This window comes from Danaus plexippus (assembly GCF_018135715.1).
Source record: "Danaus plexippus chromosome 18 unlocalized genomic scaffold, MEX_DaPlex mxdp_20, whole genome shotgun sequence".
Classification (NCBI taxonomy): Eukaryota; Metazoa; Arthropoda; class Insecta; order Lepidoptera; family Nymphalidae; genus Danaus; species Danaus plexippus.
The window spans coordinates 3737272-3765231 of record NW_026869853.1 but is presented as its reverse complement, the minus strand read 5'-3'; the positions used below and the strand labels follow the sequence as shown (position 1 = coordinate 3765231).

Below are 27960 nucleotides of genomic sequence, written 5' to 3'. Positions count from 1 at the left end.
AAAATGTAGTTTTAATAGATGAACTAAAAAAAGGGGTTAATAAAATCTAACAGCATTATAATCGCTACAAATGATTCGTAAACAAAAACTCCTCAACAGAGAATTATGCTAATTTCCGACCGCCGTGAACAATCAAAATGCGATAAATATTTTAAACGGGCTAAAAGTTTTTGAGGCCCCCAATAGTTACCCAAAATAAAGGTGAAATACCTGTACGATAAAAGGGACAAATATACTTACATAAAACTACCCAGTTTCGTGCCATTATTTAACCCATTAGACAAATGTAACGCTTCTAAAATATGACAAATATATCAATAATATACATGACACATTTATTAAATGTTCAGTATTAAATATGTTAAAAAAGAAAAATATATTTTAAATCTTCGAGTGAAATAGTCATTTTGTTCTCAGATAAAACCCTGCTGGATCTACATATAACGCATTAAATAACATTAAGCTGTCTGCACACGCGCGTTTTTTTTCCTCTCGAACGTCTAATCGCCGGTCCCCCAGCCCGCGCTGTCGGGGGGCCACGGACTCCCACCATTATTCACGATGATCACGCGATATCGATTGACGTGCGTGCAGCCCTAATTTAGTTTACACGGCATTAAGGACGCCAAAATACAGTCTGTTACAAAGTATTGTCAAACATTAATATATATATATATATATAAATATGGATCCTATTATTATATGGATTATAGAACAAATTAATTCAACGTATGTATAAATCAAGTATTATAAAACACACAATGTCATTATTCTAACATAATAAAACGAAACGATTGACTCCACTGATCTCGATTAAATTATAACAGTCATAATTCAAGTATAACTTTTCCCAAACGAAGTCCAAATATTTAGTAAGCGAGTCGAGAGCAACAGGTTGCATCATTACGCTATATTATGAGCACAGAATTTAACTTTGCAATTCTAAATATCAACTTTCTTCTCTCCGACACTCTTGAACTTGGCTTTTTTTAAATTTTAAACTGCGTAAGTTTATTTAAAGCGTAATAATCTTATTGTTTGTTGGTTTACGTAATAGTTTTTGTTAATATAGTATAAATTTACTGTGAGGAAGTAATTTTTTTAGTATATATTTTAATGTTATATTAGATAGAATTTTTGTATTCGTCAAATAAGAATTATATGTAGTATTTTAAAGATCTCTTCAGTGTTATATTTTATACTAAGATGAAAATAATTCCCAGATACCATATGTATTTAGTTTTATATAAAATCTAACCAAATATACTGCTGAGAAGAGCCTGCGAGCTCTGGTTCAGCTCTTATTATTATAATTACGGATGTTAGACAGTTTGTTTGTCTATTGTTATCCCCACTGAGCTGGTGCAATGAAAAATTACAATATAATTATAATATATATATATATATTTCTTATATTTAAAAGAGTATGTGTTTAAATAACAAATAACGAACATTTCTTAGACACAATTCTTTTTTACAAACTATCATTAAATGAACCCAGGCAATACTTATATTTTAACCATAAAATTAAATGGTTTATTGATCAGGAATGGCACTAAGAATTTTAATAGCCTCAACTAATCTCTTAATTAATGCAGTCAATAAACTGTAGAATAGAAGAAAAATCGCATTTCTCTAAGCAGATGTGTGACGAATCGCAATGAGGGCGGTCTCAGCGGAGGCGACGTGCGTCCCAGCTGCGCGCGCGCACCTCGTATCCGCTCAAACATTTGTTATATAGGGCGAAAGAATAACAAATATAGAGGTTCAATATACAGATAAAAATTATATCTGAAGCTGAATTACTTCGACCTATCAACTTTTTTTTCATTATTATATTAAGGGTCCGAAATCACTTTGTCCGTCAAAGTGAAATACGTTTTGTCCGTCATATCGTGACATTCTCCGACGCCGCGATGCAATCTCGCGAACGTGCGTGACCGCCTGTCCCCGGCCCCTCGGCCTCCGCCCCCACGATGCGCGTGGGCACCGCGGGCTTCCGGTACCGTCACCGCCGACCGCAACTCCCTACCAGATATTCAGTTACTTGAGATGCCTGGTTTCGAATCTCGCATACCCTTGAGAAAAGACGTTATTATAACCTTGATAACCTTTGATATTAATAAAAACTACTTTCAGTTTGGTTTGAGGAAAATTATTATCTGTTATAATGTAGTACAAACTCCTTTTACGTGCTTGTGCCATACGAAAACTATTTCTTTATAAATAAGTCAAATACAGTACAATATTTTGTAAAAATAATGACATTCTTATAATATAATCTATAAACATTCGGCTATAATAATTAAAATTTCCAATATATTAATTGTGATACAATTAATGTACGTACCTTTAATTTTTATGGAAATACATGAAAACAATTAAAAAAACATGTCAGGTATCCCGCCATATTGGAAACGTAATTACGTCATTTGGTAAAACAATGCATGTCATAAGTAAATGAGCTTGAAAAATTAAATCTCAATTATTTGAGAGAAATAAATATATTTTTCAGTTATAATATTTGTTTCAAATAAACACGCAGTTTATATACATATATATATATATATATAAATTTATGATAGAAACCAAAATTTAAATCCGTCTATAAGAAATAAATAAATTGTTGTTATTAAATTAAGTCTTTTTTCGTTATATAAGGAAAACATGAACAAAACAATCAAATAATAAACAACTTGAAGTCCTCTCGAATATTGTTGAAAACATTATTCGCTTAAAATTTTTATTAATACACCCGCTCGTTTTTGTTTTCCCCCAAAAATGTTCAAATGAGATAAGATTCCCCTCATCATTAGCGAGCTGCAGCTGCGAGTACAGTGGATCCCATTTAGACAGCGTCAGGTAATCTTTTAAAAGGAAAAGCATTTTATTTAGAGGTGGCTGAGCTCAGAGAGTATACACACAGTCTCTACCTTCCAACCTATTGTAGATACAACAGCTAGTTATTGGCCAAAAATGAGGCCACATAACGAACCGGATGTAGGCACTTCATTATCAATTTAAATGTAATAAAAATATATAAAATGTAGAAGGCAATTATGAAAACTATGTCTTAACATCCGATTATCATCAAAATCGAAGCACAAACATATCTATATATGTATTTTTAAGACAATGTACGGTAGTTTGATGTGAATAAAATATCCAAAGAAAATTATACACATGATCTGAACATTCAAACCGAGAACAAAGCGAGCGGGACGAGTCTGGAACAACGGATAATAAAATCCCAGTCATCGGAGAAAAATTCTTCACGTGCTTTGATAAAAAAAAAAAAAAGAAAAATAAACTCGAAGAAAAATGAATACGATCAACATGTGCGAGGCGTACAAAAATATACGCGATAGATAATAGCTCTCTCGGCATGCGAAATTCTTAAAAGCTGTCGTGTCGTGTCATTGGAGGCGATTTTTTTACATCAGGTCACCCCCCATCCGCCGGGGGTCGATGCCGCCCCGGCCGGCTTAATTAGTCGCGAACTCCGTCCGCCTCGAACCAACTTACTTTCTTCTTTATTTGGCCACTCGATACAAATGTGGGTTTTTCGCGAGCGATAGAAAAATACGATTTTTGGATTCGTATTCACGAATAAATAAACACACACAAACACAACGGACGAATCGAGTGTATGGTAATTGCAGTATTTCATTCGAAACATCGTTGATTATTGCTCGCGGTAAAGTTTCAATGGTTATAAAACTGGTTATAATTCAAAGGAATTTCTTCATTATCTATTGTTTTTACATATTTTAGTTATTAAGCGTATCGTGATTATACATAATGGACGCCCCAGAACAGTCTCAAGACCCTGGACCCTGTGTCTAATATGAATTTCTAATCGGATGTTTGTCATGCCAGTATATTGATTTATACACGAACAAAGGATTCCAGATTTGTACGGAAAACAATACTATTACAAATATAGGGCTGTTGTTCAACAATTCACATGTTTCAGGTAAGAGGAGGACAATTTTAAAATGTTTTGATGCCTTATGAGTTATTTAATGACACTTTCTTCTCGCGACGCTGGTAGCGGCTTGTGATTAAAACGTTGGGTTAAATTATATATAATAAGAAAAAAAATTAAATTAATATACAGAGTGATCAAGTCAAATCGTTCTTACAGTTAAGGGTGCACACAGGTGAATTAAATTCACAAATTTGTGTTCAGACCAAATAATCTAATAGTACAAAACGTGAGTGAATGTATTTAGGTCACGAGATTGTGTTACGAGTGATTCTGCTGTAAGAGACGTGTTATGATTGTTCAGCATTTCAATGCATAGGTATGTTAAGCGAGTATCCAGAGTGAAATTTGGGCTTCCGAGCGACGGCGAATGTCAATCAAATAGGAATCCATCTAGCATCTAGTTGGCCTAAACTTTAACCGCATGAGACGGTATGTGGCTGTATTTAGGAAAAAAGATTCTCAATTGAATAAAAATCCCTCCCACAACCTGATTCGAGAAAATGAGATCTAAGACTTTCGGAGTATTCATTTAAATGAAAATAATATTTTCGGATTACTACGCGTATTTTATTATTTTTAACTACATACCCGCCGTTTCGGTTACTTTTCAGCAACCGTGATCACGGGCAAACCGGATGTTAACATTCAAGAAAAGTTTATATTTTTAAAACAATATTTAGTACACAAAAAAAAACTAAGTAACCAAAAGGTGGTCTTAAAGGCTACGTATATTCGAATATTGAAAATAATATATTTAGTGATTGCGCAATATATATATACCCAGGGTCTGTTAAGGAATAGTAAATATTTTCCAAAGAAACTTTATATTAAAGTAGGATTTCCACGTTTTAATAATGATAACAAGGACATCGGGATATTTCAAAAATTTGTATAATACTTGTATATGGTAAAACTTGTATATAGTAAAGATACGTGAAAACCAAATAAATGTAGAAGAAACTTGTATGTTGCTTAGAAATAGACCATAAAAAATAAAATCATTTTCGGAGAGATCTATATAAATTTCTCAGGAAACCTAATTTAATGATTGGTGAATAAGTTTAAAGAAGATAGTACATCTACTGTTGATGAACAGTAAGTATTACAGCTATCTGCGTTCCTCGCTGGTGACTCACCCAATACGTGAAAACTATCATTAGCATTGGTATCAAAAATGCAAGGTCTATACTTAAAGGGTGAATCTTGAAAAGTTTCAAGCAAGCCCGAAATAATTTTTTTGAATTTTTATGTGAAGACAGACGGGCAGAAACTCGGGTTTTGGATTATGAACTGTAGATCAAATAATAGTCAATGAGTAGGAATAAGTCTTCTCTCCGATGCGGAATAAATTTAAGTCTCCAAGTTCAGTGGAAGAGGCTATAGCATATATTAAGACATGTAAGGGACATCTGGCGTAGAATCATCAGGAAAGATGGGTCAATTTAAAGCTGCTAAGACGCAAACGTATCAGGGAGATTCTGGGATGAAACCTGACAATCTTTTACTTAGTTATAGTTATTGCAATACTCAATAGTGCCACTCCTGCGTTGGTTTTAAGATGGAAATGCCGATGTTATTATGTGATAGTTACTGTTTGCTTTTAATAGATGAGTTCTCTGATTTTCTAAGGAACATCTGAGTGGAAAAAAAATATATATTGAAAACTGCAATGTGATGATGAATCGCTATAGCAGGGTCAGTTCTAAGTTTTATTTCAAAGTGAATAAAAGTTAATAAGATAGACGAGCTCAGAAAAACGGTAAACAAAGACAGTGTGTTATTGTCATAACTTTTGATTACTCTTTGGATCTAGATTTAAAACAATGAAATTATAAATATCACTGGAGTCATATTATTTTATGTAACATAACGTTCTTATTACGTACTAAAAAAACCCACATGTTCGCCAATTACATAACTCGGTAATCAAAGTCTAGCGAGCTGTGAATTAGAAGCAACAGAAGCATAGCTGGCAATTACGAGCTCCGTCCCCGCGGGGTCAGCACAGACCCGTACTAATGAAGGCGAATCTTCAAAGGGGTCCGCAAGGCCCCCGTCAGGCCCGCGGCAATTGTGAATCTTTAAAGAGACCGTCAGGAGGGTCGGAAGAAACCGTTGTGTATAACCATGCAGGTAATGGGTATGTTTACTTTAAATGTACATAATCGATTAAAAAAAAACTTATCATAAATCATTACAGATTAAACATTTTAAACATACATTTTCTGCTGCTGTTTGCTCTCCGTTTTTATTACTATATTCATCTCCACAAACATATAAGCTTGTTTGTAAGTGTATACTGTATTTAACATGTACTAAAATCATCTTATATTCATTTAGATCGCGGTCTAATGTTGTGATCTGTTTAAATAAATCAATAAATATATAAATATCATTGCTATATTGACTTGTTTAGTTTTAAGACAATCCGTTGATCGCTTTTCGTGTGAAAGTAACAATCGTTAACAAACTCTCTCATTAATAACAATGTTAAACCCGCTCGAATCGATTAGCTGCACCTATTTTGTTATTCTAAGAACTTGAGTACTTGCTGTGGATGGAGACTCAAACAGCTGTTGTTATACAGATTACACCGAATTTGGAATAATTTATGTATTATCTATTATCATTGACGTTTTCTTTGTAAGTTTTTACGTTTACAATATATACGCATATCGTTAAAAAATCTAAAAATTAAGTATGATTAAACAAACTTTATTCAGCTCCAAACATCGTATAAAAATGAAAAGTTGAAGTTATCCTGAATTATTTGTTAGGATTAATATGACATGGTTTGGTAATAAATACCTAATTACATCATTTAATTATTCAAAACAATCTGTTTAAAGAAAATCCACAATTACGATTTTTGTCACACATCAAAAAAAAAAAAATTTCTGTCAAAACAAGAAAAAAAAAAATCAAAATCCTGAAGTAAAAAACAAATGTCATCCAAGATTACGTACAAAAATTTAAGGTCAAACGTTATAATGACCTCTCTCAAAGTATAGGACATATTTTCATTAAAAATGGTGTATTAAAAGGCCGGTCAACCGAGTTCACAAAGCTTGGCTTGCTTTTGTCTTAACAAAAGCTCTAGGCGTGTTCAGCCTACGCGGTTATATAGTCTAGGAGTTCGGGACGTCGAGGGTCCGGCCGCGAAGTCCGCGCTCTAATTAAAACACCACCACCAACCCCCACCAACCCCAGTGAACCCCCGCCACCCAAAAGCAACCCACTCGAACACCCGCCGCCCGATAAGTCAAAGATCAATAAACGTATGTGCAGATAGCTAATGTGTTTTTATTGGAAAAACTAGGTAGCTAGGTAGCTAGCTACCACCTAGCTACTGCCTAGCTTTATTAGATATTCGTTACCAATTTTAAATTATTTCCCAGTTTTATATAGAGATTATTAATGAGACCTTTGCGGTAATGTCTTACGATAGAATAATAAGTTAGTAAAATATATCACACAAAAAGAAACAATTAAAAGAAACGATAACATTAATAAAATATAATATGACAAAAATAGTATATAATAATATATAAGTTTAATAATACCACGTCTGCAAACTGATCGTTAATCTTTGGAGCACGCGGTCTCTCGCCCGAGGCGATGTAAAAAAGGATGGCCACGTGCCGCGAGTAAGATACCGTAGAACCTAGGACTATGTATCATGTAATTACATAACGGACAAAGACCAGGTCTAATTAAAAGATGTGCAGCATACAGCTGAAAAAAAACAGCATTCATTGTCAACCTCGGAAAACATTCGAAAAATATTTCGTTGCCAACACGCTGTGTGAAAAAACATTTTTTTTTTTTGTCAATGAAAGTGTTTCAGACACTATTTCGCAGCATTCTTTTCATGTGAAGCCTTTTTTTACAAATAAATACAAAGGGAAATAATAAATATATTCATTTTAAATAATTCCGCGGGACAAAAAAGATTTTTTTATTATATATTCAGATACATATTCGCATAGTAACTATTGCAGTCATCCTGTTAGAGATGCTGGCTATACAGACGAACATTTTACGTAAAATTTCCCCCAGAAATAACGTCCAAAGATTTTCAAGAGAAGAGAGAAACGTTCCGCTAACGACATTGCGAGCTGGGCGACGGAAAAAAAATTAAAAATACCCTCGCGTTCCCAATGTCCTTTAACGAAAATAGAGAAGAAAACGGTAACACATGACCATTCCGGTGATTTGGACTTGGAATACGATATTACCGACATTTTCACTTGTTTTATTACACTATGACAAGAAAACGTTTGAAAATATTTGTAATCGTAGATTTAATTCCTATAATTCGTATAATTTCAAACCGTCCAACGTCCATGATGGATATCAAATTCACCAAAGACGAAAGGCACAGGTAGGTTGAGTGGACACGAGGACCTCCAACGATCTGACGAGGGCTCAGCAGAAGTGACGTTTTAGGGTTACGCAGGCATCAAACTGATCCTTCGTCAACCAGAACACCACCAATACAATCTAGTTAATTGATATCTAATTATTAAATCCTACACATATATTATTTTTATTTAAATATAATAAGTTTATATAACTATTAATATAACAAGGTAGATTATATTATGTAATGGAGCCATATTGTTTTCCATAATCGATTCGTAAAACCTCGTTAAACTTCCCGACCTTGACAATCTCCGAACTCTGTAACTTTGAAATTGATATCATGAGTGCTTTTTACGTCCAATGTATTTATATATTTATATTTTAGGACCCTTCAGTGTTTTAACTATGTTATACATTAAACATTACTTTAAATGTCATGTATTAGATATATTATTCGCCCTTTAAATACAGTTTTAGTAAATTTATTATAAAACGTTAAAAAAAAATCTCGTATTCGATTAATAGGTTGTGGTCGAGATTTTAAAGTGCCATTATCGATACAAGTAACACTATATGCAAATATATATTTTTTAAATGATACAAAGAACAAAATCATTGTCAACGTCACCTGTACATAAAGTCTGAGGGGTTAGTATTGAGAGATTATCGTAATCTAGCTAGCTTAGTACATTTTTTTTTTTTATAATTCTGGCACGTACAGTTGTTGTTTACTGTACGGGACCCACGATCGATCCCGCGAACCCGAGGGCGCGTCAATTTGCCCTCGCCTCGTCAGCGCTAAATTATACCGACGTCTTTAAATGGAATACCGCGGCCGTCCGAAACCCCACATCTGTGGTAGGCTGTGTTCATACTGGATAATGTCGCTTAACTTTTTGTTACTTTGAAAATATATACAAGATGACTATCGAGACTATTTGCTATGACACGGACTCCGCTAAGAGAAAGGGTACGAAGAAATCAAAAGGGCTTACTTAAAATTTTAAATTTTTTAATGTAAATAACGATGGCCGTCTTCACGTGTGAGATGAATGATATTATGAATGGAAACTATCATTAGTGTACCTTTAGAGCTTATACAACTTAAAACTTTGTTCATTCTAAGTCTTGTCTATTCGTCTGTGCGTTTTTAAAAGCATATCTCAGAAACTCTTAACCAAAACCCATTGAGATTTTTATTTGGTTTGTTTTCAATACATTTATAATGGAAAAAGTTATGTGAGACATTAATTATTCACAACTCCAGACGTGTGAAGTCGCGGACATAGCTAGTATTTCAATAGATACAAGAAAGACAAGACTTTGATGTAACATAAAAAAACTGCTTTAATATGTTAAAAAATCGCCACATACATTCAGTTCATATTCAATGTACACCAGCCCTAAGGGTTGAAAGCGAGGGGGTAGATTTGGACAGGCTGCGATGTGTCACCTGACTTCAGCTCAAAGGCTGAGTCAAATACATCGGATACATACATGTTGAGAATGTACATAAGAAAATGTTAACGGAAATCATTTAAGATATCAGCGTAGGCTAGGTTGTTTGACAACAGAGGCTCAATTTAAACAAGCATTTAGATTTATGAATATAAATATAATATTGTAAAGGAGTCTCAATTTAAACACGTTTATATTATGTCTATATGGAATCTACATGTAATATTAAGGTCCTTACAGCCTCCGGGCTCAATCGAAGCCAATCCACGAAACCCAATTCTGTTAAATCGGAAGTGTAATTAAGTTAGTTCGTCTCAGATCAAATGATGGTTGTGTGACGTCATTCTGGGCACATCACTCGTTTGTATTAACTCACCACGTGACACCAATCTAGTATTCTATTGTATACCGGATATATGAAGTAATTTCTAATTGGCAACATTTGATAATGAACCTGTACTTGGGAATTGACTAGCGTTTTTTGTTCAGACTCTCATCTCGCGCTCCCGTGGTCATTGTGCTTGAAAACTAATCGGAACTTCGGGTACAACGTAAAGTAGGAAAAAAATCTATTATAATTTAATTGTGTTAGAGAAAATCTTAATCTAATACATTTGGTAATAACCATCGCAATAAAAAAGTATCTATATTTTTTGATACATTTAATAATATCTTACAAACGTAGCTACTAATCAAAACATACTAGTTGCTTATCCAGACGTCGTTTACAAGGAAACTTATTATTTTCTAACAACACGTACCTGCTCGTATTTATATAATATTTTGACCGTATGAAGTTAGTCTCATATAACCGAGTTCAAGATTTTGTGATTGAATTAATAGCAAACAATCTCCAATAAAGCAATATTCCTATTATCATCCAAATACATACGTGTTCAGAAAACTTCTACGTATTAAAAAATCCAAGAATTTAAGATTCAATTGACATTAATCATTTTAATTATATAACCGGCATGTAATTATTAAATCAAATTGTAAATGATAATTACATACTAAGCGTGTATAAGTGATTACGTTCTGCGTGACGTATTGAAGCCAGCCTCCGGGTATGACACGCACGCGCCATCGGTCTCAGACTACTATTGAAACACGCTGGCCCTCGAATGGTACATGTATTATCAGGCAAAATAAATTTAATTTAAATATGCGAAAACGTAACACAAAAATCACTTCAATTTTCATTTTTATCAAACGCTTTATCGTCTGTTTGTTGGATAATGAACTACTCCTGATGTTTTTAGACAATAGGAATCTTAGAATCAGAGTAAGTCGCATACTGTGACGGGTAGTTTTAGTCCATCTATAATTTATATAGTCCGTGTCCCTGTAGCGTGGTACCGGATTATAGTCCTTGTTAGATAGTACGGGGGCGAAGGCGGGACTCCACTCGCGCGTGAATTACGCGCTTTGCTCACGAGAGAATCCTTGAAGGGTCGTTTTAGATCGCTCGCTTAGCAACCGACGTCCAGACTAAATAACATAGTAAACACAATAAATTCTAACTCATATAAATATTCAAGGATCACACTATTCAGTATTCAGTACAGCTAATATACTATTATATGCGTTATTAAAAAAATATTTTCATTATGAATGTCCGAATCTATGATCAGTTGAAAATCTTTTAAATGGAAATATAATATATATAAAATGAATTGAATTAATTGGAATGCCTAATAAAATTAACAGCAAACCGATTAATATAGACTGTGGCTTTGGCAGACGAATCAAAACTACAAGGGTCCAGTAACAGCGGTCGGTCGGAACCTTCGTTAATGTCGCTTAGGAGCTAGGACCCGCGAATCGCAAACACAATGGATCCTTGCCCCCACTGACACAACTACTATGATTGATCGATTACAAATGCATCGAAAACGGTACCTTATAGAGAGAAAACTTTTCTAACACAACCTAAAAATGTCGAATAACTTTAACGGACTTGAAGATGTAAAAGTCATCTTTATAGATTACTTGTAAAGCTGTTTTATCGTCACTTAGTTAAACACTACTGTATAGATTCTGATAAATTCGTCACTAACTCCGTAATTTAATAAAGAAGAAATCACTAAAGATCATCTCCGTACTATAAAAAGTTTAGGATAGTTGAACATGTATACACGATTTGTGTTTACTTGAGGCATATTAGAAAGTCCATGATAGTTGCCTAAAAATATATAATTTTTCAAGCGTTTCATAAAGACAATATTCATCATCTCTCATGGTAATGATTCTGTACGTAATTGAATCCACTTGGCGCCTTTATTGGAGCCGGCATTATCTTCCGAAGGCAGCTCCTCGCCGAATTCAATACCGATGGCGCAATAACAATTGCCGTCTATCGGACGCACGTAAATTATGCACGATTCCTTCCCACTTGGTAATGCATGCATTACAATATGGACTCTATTCGAAACTTTATAAAGTAAGAAGTCGCTTGTTTTCAGGCTAATAGCTAACCCCCACACACCCTCGCTGTCCAACGCCTATGCCAAGGTATATTCTGCGGTTAAAGCCTTAAGTTCAATATGTAGAATTAGACTTCAATAAAAAAAATAAAGTATAATCTTACACGTGATAATGGAAATTCTATTTTATCACGTGTCTCTTCCGTGATTATGCACATTGTTTAGAATCTTAACAAGGATTTTGTTTATAAAATGTTTTGGATCTAGTCTCGGGATTTAAATTTAAAATGTATGTCGATGAATAATATGATGAGGAACTCACATGATTTCATAGTAACGGGACAAAATAAATATATATATATATAGGATAGTGTTTTAATATATTAAATGTATTCGTTTAAAAACAATTTTTTTTAATAACTATATGCTTTATTCACTGTCACCACATATGATAGTATTATCTTTTCAAACATTTCCTTTGAAGTTTCCTTGCGACTAAAGAGAAATCTATTTGATATTCTAAGAAATAATCCGAAAGTAAAACCTATGTGTCAATGCCCATGAAAGGTAGTTTTATTTTTATAACCTTGGGTATTCATCAACTTAATGAAGACATTTATGCATCATCAAATACGTTAACCATAGCCGAAGATTGCTTTAAGAACTTATGTAGCAAAACTTTTACAAATTACCTGCATACAGACTGAAATTCCCTTGTAAGTACTAACCTTTCCTAATAGATGGCGCTGAAGCCATAAAACTAAAAAGAGTTTTAAAATATTATCAAAATAAAAATAATGTACTTGAAGATGGTAATTAATTTGTTAAACAACGTTAGTTTATCTCCGTGCTAATCTGTTAGGGTAACAAGTATCAACAATCAGTACTAGGTAAGCCGGCAAGATCAAAAGATTAGCCCCCATTAACTAAACCCCGAAATTGTCAAGGTTCAAAGTACAATATATGTATATATCAATTGTAATAACTTATATGTCAATAATATCTAACGTAATTATTAATAATTTCTATGTATTTTTATAAAATTTTACATACTTTCAAATAATACCTTAGACGTATTCGAATAATATATATATATATTACTATATATATATATATATTTCTCGTGAAACCTCTTTAGAGGCTTTACGACTGATACTTCCAGGGTTTCTTTATAAAGTTCCGCGTTCCAGAATCACAGAATAGTTCCTAGAAGCATAATAAAATCCACCCCACGTTCAACATTTAATATCCCGATGCGGATGTTGATAGGGTCAGAACATCTCACACCGACTTTATATTTTATGAAAGTCACTTGGATCCTGAATAAAATTAATCTGATCATTAGAATATAAATACATTTTAAATGAATTACATTATAAAAAAATAAATGTAACTCATCAAAAATATATTCAAGAAACGTGATAAAAATAATTATATGTCAATTAATGAGCAGCGTCAGTATATCGAGTGGTAATAAAGATAATACATTTAAAGTTTACTACAGCCAATTAATAATATTAAATACTAATATTACTAGTAAATATTAAAACCTGCCTCAATATTCCCGTACCACACATTTATTAGCGTAACACAAATAAAAAAGGCTATATCGTAACTAGTACGAATGGCATTAACAACGTCCGCAGCAGAGAATTAGACCCCGTTCATAAAAAAAACAAGCTAAACTCAACAGTCTATGGATGCTATCATTACATTTTTTTTCTTTGATAACCCGTTTGTGTTATTCTAAAGTTTTACCGGGTTATTTAAATATTGTATTATAATAAAAAATATTATTATATTAATGGTATTTCTTTGATTAAGAGTAAAAATTTTGTTAAGGATTAATATTCAACTATATGTATTTCCTTTATTTATAATATATATGTTATAACTAATGCAGCTCACTGTAATCTATATATATATATATTTGTATATTATTTTATATTGTTCTATTTCATAGCGCAGAATTTTAAGAGGTCACCTAACTTTACTCGTGAACAGTAGAAAAGGATTGTCATCTTGACGTACAGTCAAAGGTCGAACTTTATTCAGCTGAATAAGGCAGATTAAAAAAATATATAATATATGAACTTTCTCTATTGTAATTAATATAATTTACTATGTCAACTCAAGTCTCCGAATGTATGTTTGAATGTAAATGCGTTTGATGGTCATCAATTATACTTGAATATTGATAATGGCCGCGTGGAACTCCGGCCGTGGCGTGCTTGGCGGGAACTCAAAAGTCATTAATGCGATTTAGGAACACTGGTGGTATGAATATAAACGTGTATTGGACTAGCGAGTGATATTGCTTATTGCATAAACAATACGATTTGGAAGTCAAATGATTGCAGTCGTCTTATAAAACCAAGTCATAAAAGTAATTTCAATGTCAAGGACAAAAATTGACATGTGTCAAATGACAACTGATTTTTTTTTAAATTTCAGAGTCAAGGATACAAATGTACACAACGAATCTGCCAATGTCAAAACATATCCGATAATTTTGTGTCCTATTGGCTATTCTTTCTTCGGAGGACAACCTAAATTATCCTTTTCTTCTGGGCTTTATCGGTGTTAATCACGATAGTTTCAAGCTTTTTTTTTAGAAATTATTAATTAGGAAATTAATATCTAAGTTTCCTGCATTGCCTATAAGTATAGTTTCTGCAAATGAGCTGAACCCGAAATATAGACGTCAAAGTTATATTAAAAAAATATTTTTTAAATATTCGTATAGAATTGTAGAGGTTTAATAATTTTTAAACTTATAAAACGTATCACAGGTCGACGGATCTTTTATACTTGTACACGAACGGAAAACCAAGAATCCGTACATAAAACAGCACCAACTACAATAATAATTAACTGATGATAAAATAAAATCACAACTTAATTATACTCTTCTATAAATCATTCATAAAATAATTCTGTATATACATAGTCCTTTGCCTTATCAAGTTGAAGACGTATAACCTATGTATACCTTCCTCCATTTTCTACAAGTGACGCTATAGGTCCAGGCATCCGACATGCATTCAACGATTGATCCCGTATAATTCACGCCAATGTAATGTACACACGATGTAAATAACGATATATATATATATATATATATATATATATATATAAGATTACTTTTAGTTTTATTTTATTATACAACTATCTCTAAATAAAACAAAACATAGTACTCTAAAATATTAATGATATTATTGTTATATGCTGTTGTGTATGTAATTTTTTAATGATAAATAACATTTCATCATACAATAAATATAATGGTTTTTAATAAACTGAAAATATAATAAAAAAATATATTATATATTATCGAATATCGTTCATTATTGTTCTAGTTACTTCTAGTCACAATGGGTCGAAATTGATACATACATTTGAGAATAGTTTAAACTATTTACGAACACACACACACATACACATTAAATCAAATATAATCTATTGGAAATGAGCTTTCAGCCCTAATAATAAGGGGGTGACGTTTCGAGAACGCAGCGACCGTTGTTATCCTGGCTCATTGTTACAAAATATATCGACATGCAAATTCGTGGGGCCAACACTAATAGTGTTGTATTATATCATCAATAATCTTTGAACTTAATTAGATTTATACATTTCTACTGTATTTTTGGTTGTACTAGTGATGTACCGTTTATATATATATAACGTTAACGTTAGTTTTATTATTGATGTGCTTTAAGTTTATACGGATTTCTTCTTTAAATTATAATGATAAAATCGCTTAGCTTTATAACCTTGTAATATAATTGCATGTGAAATGCTTGTTGCCTATTATAAACCGATATAATTTAAGGGAGACCGTCGCTAGACATCTGCATCGTAGCGACACTGTTATAAAGTAAAATAAAAACTTACTAGACATCATAAAATAGAGCAGTGACCATAATTCCCGCACTAAAACACAGCTGTCCGCGTCTTTAACTGTTCGCGAACTGTCAACGACGATGGAATTTATCTTAGCGACTATAGTTTGTGACGTCTGTTAAAGTTATCGACGCCAATATGTGAATATCATTAAAGCACATCACTCGTATTTGATTAAATCATGTAATAAAAAAAATTAATTAAACTTGAAGTTGGTAAATTATATAGTTACGGTTTCCCATGGCTGTAGTGTATGTGTGTCTAGTAAATAGACCTGTCAGATATCAGCCAAGTTACCTAGCCTTACGCTTCGGTGATGTCCGTCGCGCTTAAATGGCCACAGATTAAATAATAATGACGCTCCGCTGAGGGATAGAGCCAGTGTTCATTGTATGCGCTGGACCTCTTTAGATATTGTGGCTATGAAATTAATTTTACGCCCCTACCTCTACAGTATACAGAGTACAGAGGCCTAGCTAGCTAGAATCCTAGATTAGTTGGTATTTTCTAAAGAAGCAGTAAACTATAAATTAATTTGTGTTTATTATCAAGCGGTTGAAATTAACAGAACAGCAGAAATAAGTTTTTTGAGAACCAACCAACAAACGCCATCATTTGGAAAATGTTGGCTGAAAAATGGAGGAAAAGAAATCGCAAAACTTTTATTTAAATTCGCCATTAAACACAAACGATACTACTTAAAGCTGATGATAGCTTGTCGGACTACAGCTTGGCTTTATAAAATTAATAGAAATTAACAAATCAGGACTTAAGCAGCGTGAAACATATGGTTTTGTTTTATGTTATATGATTGGAAGATGACTTAAGAACAAAGTACACAACATTGAGTTGTATGAAGTATCTGAAACATGGCGCTTTTGAAGAAATGAACGTGACTTCAACTCGTTTTATAGACTGACAATCATTACCTTCAAAAAAACTAACTATGATAGATTTTTAAGACTAAATTATAAACATATATTAATAATATTTTGTTTCGTTAAGATAAGATTTATGCAGGCATAAGTTATAACAATGTAAGTGTGACCTATTGTTCATTTATAGGATTTCAATGACACGAAGACTTCATCTTCGAGCCTTTAATTTGGCAAAGGGAACAAATTTACTAGAAAAAGCTTCTTTAAATTACACATAAACTATTAATTGTTTTAAAACACTTACTTGTACAGTATATAAACAAAATCTATTTCTTTCAATGCATTATCTGTTGTTTTAACGAGATCTCCTCGATGTGAACATATCGCAGTTCATAATTTATATTGAGACAAAGCTTAAACAACGGGAACACGGTTGTTATAACGTCTCAAGGGAAATTATATCGTAGGACGAATCTATTTAACGCAAATTCGTTCATCGATATCTTTAACTACTTACGAAACTAACAAACTGGAATCGTCCAATCTTATGTTACGAACTAATAACATTAAAAATAATTGCAAAATATTTGATGTTACGTAATATCATCATTACGAAACATGCAATTGAAAAAACAGGACCCTAACCACGAGTGACGCCTTAAAACTACATACGGTGTATATCCTGTTTTTTCATACAATATACTCTCGTCTCCGAGTATATGGAGGGCGGAATTGGGACACAAAATTGCCACATTTTAATTCTGTGGTTTCAATTTTATTGTTTTAGTTATAAACACTTGAATTGATAACATCACAAAGCAAAGTAAATTTCATTGCAAGAAGTCAAAGTGATGTGTAACTCCTCATATAAATAGATGTCCTATAAAGGTCAAGGGTCAGTCCGCCCACAGCCGCATCCAGCATCTAGCCGTGGGCAGTAATGACCTAGCGCGGTTCCTAATGTCTTCATTTGTATTCAGATTTACCTACGCAGATAGCACGTGTACAATACCACAACCTAATAGCTACAAACACCGTTAATTAGTTTACGCTAAAACGACTCTATATTCATACGCTTTAGGGCCAAATTGGCGTTTGTGGTGTCATATACCATAGTTTTACATCTGTATCTGTAGACGTATGTATCCGCCACATCAAAGTCGTGATCCAATTAGGCCACATACAATTTATTGATTGAATTTGGAAGATCGCTTTTGGTACTTAACTTCTAGTTATTAACTTGTAAAAAAAAACATTGTATTAGTTAAAATATAATAATATAAAGTACAGACATTATTATGAGTCTACCGAGCTGTAGACGGTGTCGTAGACAGCCCTATTATCTTCCTTATATTTGTATGAAGGCAACTTTGACCCATTTCCCTCGACCCAACTTTTATTGCTACCAAACTTTTGCTTCCCTGTTTTTAGACCTTTTCTTTTCGCCAGCTTAACAGTGAATTTTTATTGATGTTCTTTTTCGTCTCTGATTGACTTGTATTAGAAGTTTTTTTTAATAAACATTAACATAACATCTTAGAAAAGTTTTTATATCTTTGTATGCTATATTTTGTAACTTTGTACAGACAAGCGCAATCAATAATATCTTAGTACTTACAATAATACATTGAAACCTTACTTTACGTGTTTGTAATGTTAGTCGTGACGAAAATCACAATCGCACCCGACAGAACCATTCGTATTCTCAAATAATCCGTACAATTGCGATAAGATCTAATTGTCTAATACGTTCTAAGACCGGTCCTATTACATGTAGGCTCGAACATTCGCTCCTCACCCTCGGGCTTCGCCCCGCCGTCCCCCGTCTAATTGTCGCGCCACCGGACGCGAGGACGCCCGCGGGGACTACGCCCCGCCTTCCGGACTCCCGATTTACAACATCCCCCGATAATCTTTTCTTGATGACGCAGCGTTGTCGCTCGCAAAAACCTCGGAACGTAATAGCTGGCCTTTGTCAAAGGGATCTGAAGCTCAGACGTTGGTTCATGATTGATCCGACTGCCGGGAAACTCCGGGATTACCATCTAAAGTTGTTATTTGCGAACAATGTATACATTATTATTTTCTATTTGGTTTTTATATAGGATTAAGTATTTTTATTACAACTTAACAAACGTCTTATTAAAAGTTATATGAATAAGTCAGAAAAGGAAAACTGTTTTAAACTATCTTCCATTTGATTGGAGTGCATAAAATTATATAGTCCGCCATTTTGGCTATATCACCATTTTGAATTTAGAATGACATAGCACACTTAACCATGAATTGTCGTCTAAACTTAACGTGTGTATAAAACATCTCAATCAGTTTAAAATATCGCCATCAAAATTGAGTTGTATAATTTCACCTGAAGAAATTCCATATAAGTATTTTACAAGTTATAAATGCTAGTTAAAAACGCATAATGATATAAATAAACCATTGGATTGCATTGTTATATATGAGTAAACCAATCCACTGAGTAACGAGTGAACTCAAAACTGATACAACACAAAGAATAATGGTATTACCATACTAAATAACCCATTACTTCCATATATTTCTCGTCCAATCATGTTTCAATAAACCTGTTAAAATAAAACACCTTGGGATAATTGTATATTTTTTTTAAAATACCAACATAGGAGATGCCGTTTCGATTATCTAACGTAAATAATGGAGGCCAACGATCCTACCTTCATCTCGATGCATATGGCCTGGGAGCTTAAGATATCTTTCCAAAAAACATAATGCCCTAATATGAAAATGTTAAAATATGTGAGTAGAAACATTATCAAAACGGGCATGAATTGAAAGACAAATAAATAAAAAAAACTCTTAAACAGTAACATATATTAATGTACTATTAATGTACAATAAATTTTAAGCCGGAATAATGTAAGATAATATTGTGATGTTTAGTTTGTGGTTGCTGTTAAAAAGCATGTGTTGGACAATCACATACTTCCTTATTGATAAAAAACCTTAAGAGATTGTTAATATTCCACTGAATGAGTTTCCTGTTTTCACACTAAATAAATAGTATCAAGTAGTGAATAACCATTTAACAGGGGCATTTGTAACGATGCCATTGCTTACGTAGATATGCTAAGTCAATACGAATTCCGTCTTTGGAGAATTCCTTTGCAGATTGAAGCCCGATGGAAGAACCTTTATTTGCTAGGAAGGTGTCAACTGTTCGGGATCCTAATTAAAAACGCTCATCGCAGGAAACCGGGTGTCAGAGGGTGTAAGAGGGTGTAACAGGGTGTGGAAGAGTGGGGTCGCGAGGGTCCGCGCAACGAACGCACTAATTAATACGGGTCCGTCGATATTGATTTACGATGTGCGATGTGAGTCTTAGCGTATAGAAAACTCCTCGCATCTGATTTAGATACAATGATTAAGTGAGATTTATTTATACGCCATGCTTTGCAGACGTTCCAATGAATCAATTCATTACTTCCCTTCATCATGATGAAGGTAAGGGTTCCTTTACGTGATGTATTAAATGATAGTGTTTCTGTTAGCTTATCATATCATTCATTCCTTAATACACAACTATCAGAACTAAAAAGATTTAAATGTCGCTATTAATGTTCTATTCTCATTTTTCTCGCGGAGATGTTGAAACAAACTGATAAATAAGGAACGAACTTCATAAAAGTCCGTAACTCATAAAATTCTTGAAAGCTTTTCTAAATAGTTCACCTGAAATGAATGCTGTTCCACGTAGTGTTTCGGAGACGATGGTATGATCCAAAGCATAGTTCCCGAGCTCACGGCTAGTCGGCGCGGACAAAGAACATTTTAATTAAATCTCCACATTAGGCTATGCAATAAGGCCTTCTTTGTATTAACGGCCTCTTCAGGAGCATCGGATAATTCCCGAAATAGTCTGTGTCAAAGGCCACTGTACCGGAGGCGGAATATTAATTTGTTAAAGTTCCTCATTCACTCTTGTTTACTTTGATGTTTCTCTCATATAGCCTATGTACTAACATTAACTTTTACGTTGTTAGCAAACAAATACTTAAATCTATTTAAAATTCTATCATGATTTTAGTTGGTTCCCATTAAATCGATCGTTCATTGGATGGCAGTCCAGGTCTGCCACTTTCAACCAAACTTCAGATACGGAGTATGTAAGTGTTTGAAGGAAAAGGGTATCCAAGAGCCTTATGAATCGAGGTGGTTGAAAATTCAATGACGATTTTGAAGCTTAATTTAATTGAAATAAGGTATATTTGACAGAAGATAACAAGTTCTCCAAATCATTACATGAATGTCTGTATATGTTGAAATATAAGAGCATTGAATACATGCAGGTGTAGATGTATAATCGGTCAGTTTATATCTCACAGTACCGTATGAATAGCTATGAAATTCTACAGTAACATGTATCGGGTTAGCACGTACTAACATTTTATTTATACTTTGACATCCGGCCATAACGATCATCATCACCGGAGAAGAACGGAAAGTATTACAAGATAAACAAAAAAACGAATTCACACAGCTGCCAGCCGTCTTTTTTTTTTAATTTCTTCTCATTTTGGCCACATTTACAAAAAAATTCCCTGTGAACAGCGAGTGAAGTAACGAGCTGGTCAGAATACGTACATTAGTGAATTCTCAATTTCCATTTGCACGCCCGCGTTGCCAGTGACGGGGAATTTGCATCGGAAAGAAAGGTAAAAGAGGCAAAAAAGAACAAGATTAACCCCCCAAACCCACCACCCACCTCCCCCCGGAGACGAAATATCCACACTCAACACAACCTAACTTCAGCGGTTTCGTGTGATATAAACGAAATAGTTTTAAGTCACTATTTATTTTAAACTAACGATAATCATTTCAATAAAACGATAAATTCTTCATTATATACAGCTGATACGAAATTAAGTAAATTTTTCTTTAATATTATGTAATATTTTCCTCTTATATTATATCTTATTCTCCTTACTGGCATCTACATTTCACTGTACTATATTTCGTGTCAATACTTTTACTATGAAAGAAAACAACTTTCCTATAGTAATTTATGTATAACATATAATTCGTAAGGAGAATTTTTGTGTCTGGCATGTGTGTAGTCTGAGCCTGGGAACACGGCTCTACCTCTTGGAGCTTTAATTGAAATCCCATAGCGCCCACGGCGATACAGAAAAACTCTTTGAAATTTCAATCGACCCGTGCAGTATTTGAACGGTAAAGTACGTCGATTTCTCGAAAAAAATTTCACTCCCGTCATTCAATATTGTCCACAGTTACATTTCAATTCTAATTCATAATTTAAATGTAATATTAGTTTAGTGAAATATTAAACTAGCAAAAACTTAGAGCACACATTCCCTGCTAAATAATGTGATCCTGGCCTAACATTTGTAAGCTATTCATGTGTTATATAATAATATAAAACTATATAACATTAAATATTCATTTGTTGCTATTGTCAAAATTAATATACGATTAAACAATTACGAGAACGAGAATGGATTTATTTCTATGTTAGATCACATACAAGGCAGTTCGTTTATGAAATCAGTTACAAAAACTTATTGTCCCGAGGCATTGTCCGGGCCAGTGGCTATTAGTTGTTTGTTTAATTAAATTATATGAATTTAAGTGATATTACATTTATCTTTTATTCACACAACTTAAATACACTACCGTACACGAGTTAAATTCGTAATTATTTATCATTTTTTATATCAAAATGTAAACGACTCCCATAACATTAACTAACGAAAATCTTTAAACGCCTAGTAAAGCAAACGACTTGACGACGATTTCTTTAATAAAATCTTCATCATTTTATATACAACAACGTGAAGATATAATAGAACGTCTTATAATAAAATAATTAAATACTTTTACACACTGACATTTAGGTTAGGAATCGTAAATGCCAATAGCGTCCAACCATACCAGTTACTTCCTACCTCTTTCAGTTTTACTATACCTCGTAAACGAATCAGCGCTGAAAGCAAGAAGAATATATCAGTTTGCGCTTCGAGTTTTGATAGTCACGTAGAAAATGTTTCTTATTTACGACGTCTTTATTATCATGAGTCGTTAGCCGGCGGATCGTAAACGGAAACGTCAAGCTCTCACCTGCTACTGGACACGGCAGTCAACGTCAACGTGACAGTTTATATACGAGCTCCAGTATATTAATGTTGGCTGTCAAAATTAAGCAAAGGCACATGATATTCTACTGAAAATAATAATTTATCATAAATATATTTATCAGATAATAGTACAGACATTAATAAATTTCTGTAAAAATTTTGGTACATTTATTGTTTAATACATATACACATTAAAATAATATAATATAATAATTATATAATAACCGCATCGTGTTTTATAAAATTTAATCACGGATATACAGAAAAGAGGTGCCCACCTATTATTATTTAAGCTCATATAAGTTAGTATAAAATTGAATATGCTATACAATATACATTTATTACATGCAACAGTTGCTTGCGAATTCATTAAATTGAACAGTCCTGCCAATCTGAACATCTCCAGTAACAGCCATTAGATATAAGCCATGTGTCTTGAGATAATATTCAAGTATTACTATATCCGCTGTAACATATAAACTTGATTTATGACCACACAAAATATTTACATGATTACTTACAACAGTTAAATTCTATACAATTTCGAATAGATACTATTAGAAATAATTTACATATAAAAAAAAAAATATATGTACACTTTTTAAACATTGTGCTATAATTTAAAAGCTGCAAAACCTCTATCATTATTTGTATAAAGAATAATTTATCAATACAATAAAACCTTCTACAATAAAACATTTGACAGCTAACCTGTTTACAATTAAAAATGACAAGTATTTGAACTTATCTATGACATTTATTTCTTAGTTACATGCTTTGAGAACTATGCTTTTTTTGGGTTGGGAAGTATTTACATTTTCTTCTTGTGTTTGTTTTCATGAACCGGTTAGACTCCAGTTTTTTTTTTAACATTCTTTATCATAGTAATATCTCTCAATATCTACAAGACACACGACACAGACATTGTATGTAAGCATTATACTGTTTACATCAACACTGAAAGCAAAATTTTAGTTCCTCATAAATCGTTCTCCCTTATTTAGAAACCTCTAAAACTAAATGCAATGCAAAGCAAATGAAGTTATGCGTTAATAAATATCTTATTAAAAAAAATAAAGTATCCAGCATTAGTACTAAACGAAAGACTTAACTTTCTGTCACAACGACAAAGTGGTAATAACTTACCCAAATACCGCAAAACAGTTGTTATTGTGTGTAAATACAATGTATCCTTTTTGCAATTTTCAACGTTCCTCGTTATAATTTTATAATCCTGGCTGTTTATAAATCTCGAATACTTTTTAATGTGACACTTTATGTCAAAATATACTTACAAAGGCGTCTTTATTTAATGATTTCTATTACTTAGACCAGCGGGCCTCGGTCTTAATAATTACCTGTAACTCGTTAGTTACTTTTAACTTAAAAGATGAATAAAGGTATGGACCAATTAATTATTCCAATAAGGTTACGGAATCCAAAACCAAAGTTAATCTTCCTTAACCAAAATAACTAAATATTGTAATAATAAAATATTAAAAGTTGTCACTTAATGAAACGCATAATATATTTAATTTTCACGTATGAAAATATTAAATAAATAAATAGAATAATAGTTGATGTCCATGAAATAAAGGAAATTAAAGAAAATAATACAAACGGTTTACTTTAAGATTCAAATTGGATCAAATTTAATCTTTATCGTAAAACTTTCAGACCTATTTAGCAACATACTGATCGATCAACAGCTATGGAATTTATTCTAAATAGGTACCTTAATGTGTTATATTTGATCTACTATATAAATAAGAAATTTAAAGCTATTATAAATGGTTTCAAAGAATTGTGGAGGTGTTATCTTTGAAAATAATTTACCAAACAATAAAAGCCTGATGATGAATTATTGTTCACCAATCACCGCGTGTTCCGACTCAAGCTCATTACTTTGCAAGCTATAAAGTTCGAACGGCCATCTTTAAACCAAGATGGCTAATAGCTGGGTGTAGTAATTATAATCTCACCTTTCCTATCCCGTTAGCTGTGTATACGATATGTGCATCTAAACAACACATTTTATTCACTCCGACTTTATGGAACGCAATTTATGTAAGAGCAGGCATTATTTTAAAACATTACGTAAGAAATCATTCGGTTGTACATAGCCATACTTCATTACCGAGCATAATTAAATTGATTACAGACGCCATTTTAAAGCGCGGCTCGGCAACATACAGAATAGAGAAAACAATATATATTTAAACAACATTCAAATAAAGAAAAGCACTGAGTTAGAAATGGAAACAGTGACTTAGGCTAGCTAAGAGCATGTACAATATATTTTGTAGTCGGTTAACAGGGAACAGCGAGCGTAATATTCAGATTACGCTGAGGAGTTTTAATTTACCCGCAGATCCTTGAAAACGTTCACACAACCCGTTAACTCGTGTGATGGTTAGTTTTACAGCCGGCCGTGGACCCTGCCATTAGCAATTCAATGTTGACACTTTACTTCCGCGAGATCTCTTTGACAAAGTTCAGCACAGACGAGACGCTCGTTCCAACTTAATGCTGTTGCTAATGATATTTATAACACACGTCACGACGACGATACGATTATTTATACAATGTTATTCCAAAGAATATAATTTTATTGCTGTTAATTTAAAAAATATATGTTGTTTCTAAAATAGTTTTATATTTATTTTTAGTTTCGTAGACAGACTCGTTATTATTAACAGAAGGCGTTATTTTATACCTATTGCTTTAAATACCACTAACTAGTGGTATTTGGTTTAGTGGTATTGGTCATAGTGTTACTAGTTAGTAAGACCGTTTATATAGGGCATTATAGGGACATATGCATTCCCTTTAAAGGAATAGCGAGAGTGACACAAGACTTACCAAAGATACGATAAACGAGTATAAATATATTAATTTAACTAGTTGTCACGAAAAATAATATCTCACCCATAATGAATAACACAATAAAAAAAAACATTAATGTATTGCCAGTTTTTAATTAAATGGGAGAAAAAACAAAGAATACGTCAGTAAATTTTTAAACTTCAACGAGACCAATGAATACGTATTTATTTTTCGGGTAAATCAAACGTCAAGTCTAGTCTATTCCGATAGCGTTCATTACCGGTTATTTCAAATCTTTACTGTATTTCCACACCCGTGACCGAATTATAACCTTAAAGAGTAACTTAATAATTATTTCATGTTTATTGACTTCCGGCATTGATTAATGTAAATTATATTTATTTGTAATAATACATAAATACAAAAAGAAACAGCTAAATTAACAAAAACTGCTTATGCCTTTGTAGTATCTAAATAAGTAACAATAGTTGTTTTATTTTAAAGTAAACTTTATTTATATGTTCTTCTAAATCTTCTGATTTTAAACTACACAAATCAAATCGATAGAAATCCCATGCATTACGTATAACCGATTCTATCTTGACAATTAACCCATTTCCCCCCACTAAGACACATGTCATATCATATTGGCACATGTCATGTCATGTGACATCTGTCAAAATGTCAACTAAGAAAAAGTCAAGAATCAAAGAACTGCATCCAAACATCTTCGCTACATTGGTGGATTGTTTTTTTTTATTAGTCAATTAATTAAAGAAACGAATTTAAAAATTATATTAATAGAAGTAATGAATGCTCAGAGTAGCGCGAGCCTCCATCAGGGGACGTCATATACAGAACACATATAGTATGTATGCGAGCAGTGTAAGACGGGCGACCGCAGCGGACAGGCTTTGTGTTGGTTCGTTGCTAAATTACAATGAGCTTATAGTCATAAACGGAGCGGGAACAATAACAATACTTTCGTTATAATCACATTAATTTTGTTCTGTTGAATACAATACATTTATTTTATAATATCATCTTAAACATAAACATCTTATTTTCATTACTTTAATTTCAATCCGTACTTATTGGCTTAAATTAATTTACAAATATATGTATATAGTGAGTAACGAATACATAAAACAATGAATAAAACTGTATTAAAATTTAAATATATTATTTTATTAAACTACATATATAATTAATATCATAGTAAAGGTCCGCTCAACTAAGTACCCTTCCTAAATCGTGGTAGACGGGCGTCAGATGGTCGTATTTTGGCCGCTACGGTCCACAACCTTCAGTTTATACGGCGTCATATACACAGCTCACCTTCTAATGGCTCATACAACTGGAATCCACATCCTATTCAATATAGACGACTCATTGAACGAGAATTTAAAAAAAAAAACCGTCCTAGATACAAAAAAAAAGGTAAAATATGTTTTTTATCTATCCTCCTATTTAGTGAATAAAACAAAAATATAATTCATTAATTAATAATTTATATTATAATACCTTTACCGTGTAATAAAAACCTCTAAATCTTTGCTCTCAATACGCCAATTCCTTATCAGATAAAGCATAAACAACTGTCAACGGGATTCGTTATATACAAATTTCGTAGTCCATTGGTCTGTTTACTGCTATATTCCGTTATATGCCGTTATATACCGTTATATACTCGTATATATGTATGGTACATACGTAGCGAAGCGCGAGCGCTTTGCTCTCGGCCGAGCTTAACGCTCTGCCTTCTAATGACGACGTTAGATAAGCTAGAGGACACAGTGACAGTCGCAACGTTAATAAAATGAATATTATATTCTTTTTTGTACGAAATAATAATTTGATATAACTTTTAATACATTTAGTACGGTTGTGTAGAAAAAAAAACTTATTTGCAGGTTTTTCGTAAATTTTTGGCGTACTTAATTAAATAGAAGTGTATAAAAACCTTATCTATCATT

At 32.8% G+C, this 27960-nt stretch overlaps 1 protein-coding gene across 2 annotated transcripts in view; it reads right to left on the bottom strand.

Moving 5' to 3' along the window:
• Window positions 1-27960, bottom strand: part of LOC116772898 (dynein regulatory complex subunit 7) — an 83059-nt gene that overhangs the window by 11197 nt on the left and 43902 nt on the right. The window contains exon 1 of one of the 2 annotated variants that reach the window (XM_032665204.2): window positions 16138-16216. The exons of the other annotated variant lie outside the window; for it this stretch is intronic. The gene's annotated coding sequence lies outside the window, so the exon portion shown is untranslated. Of the gene's footprint in view, window positions 1-16137; window positions 16217-27960 lie in introns of those variants that run through there. 2 annotated transcript variants of the gene reach the window in all.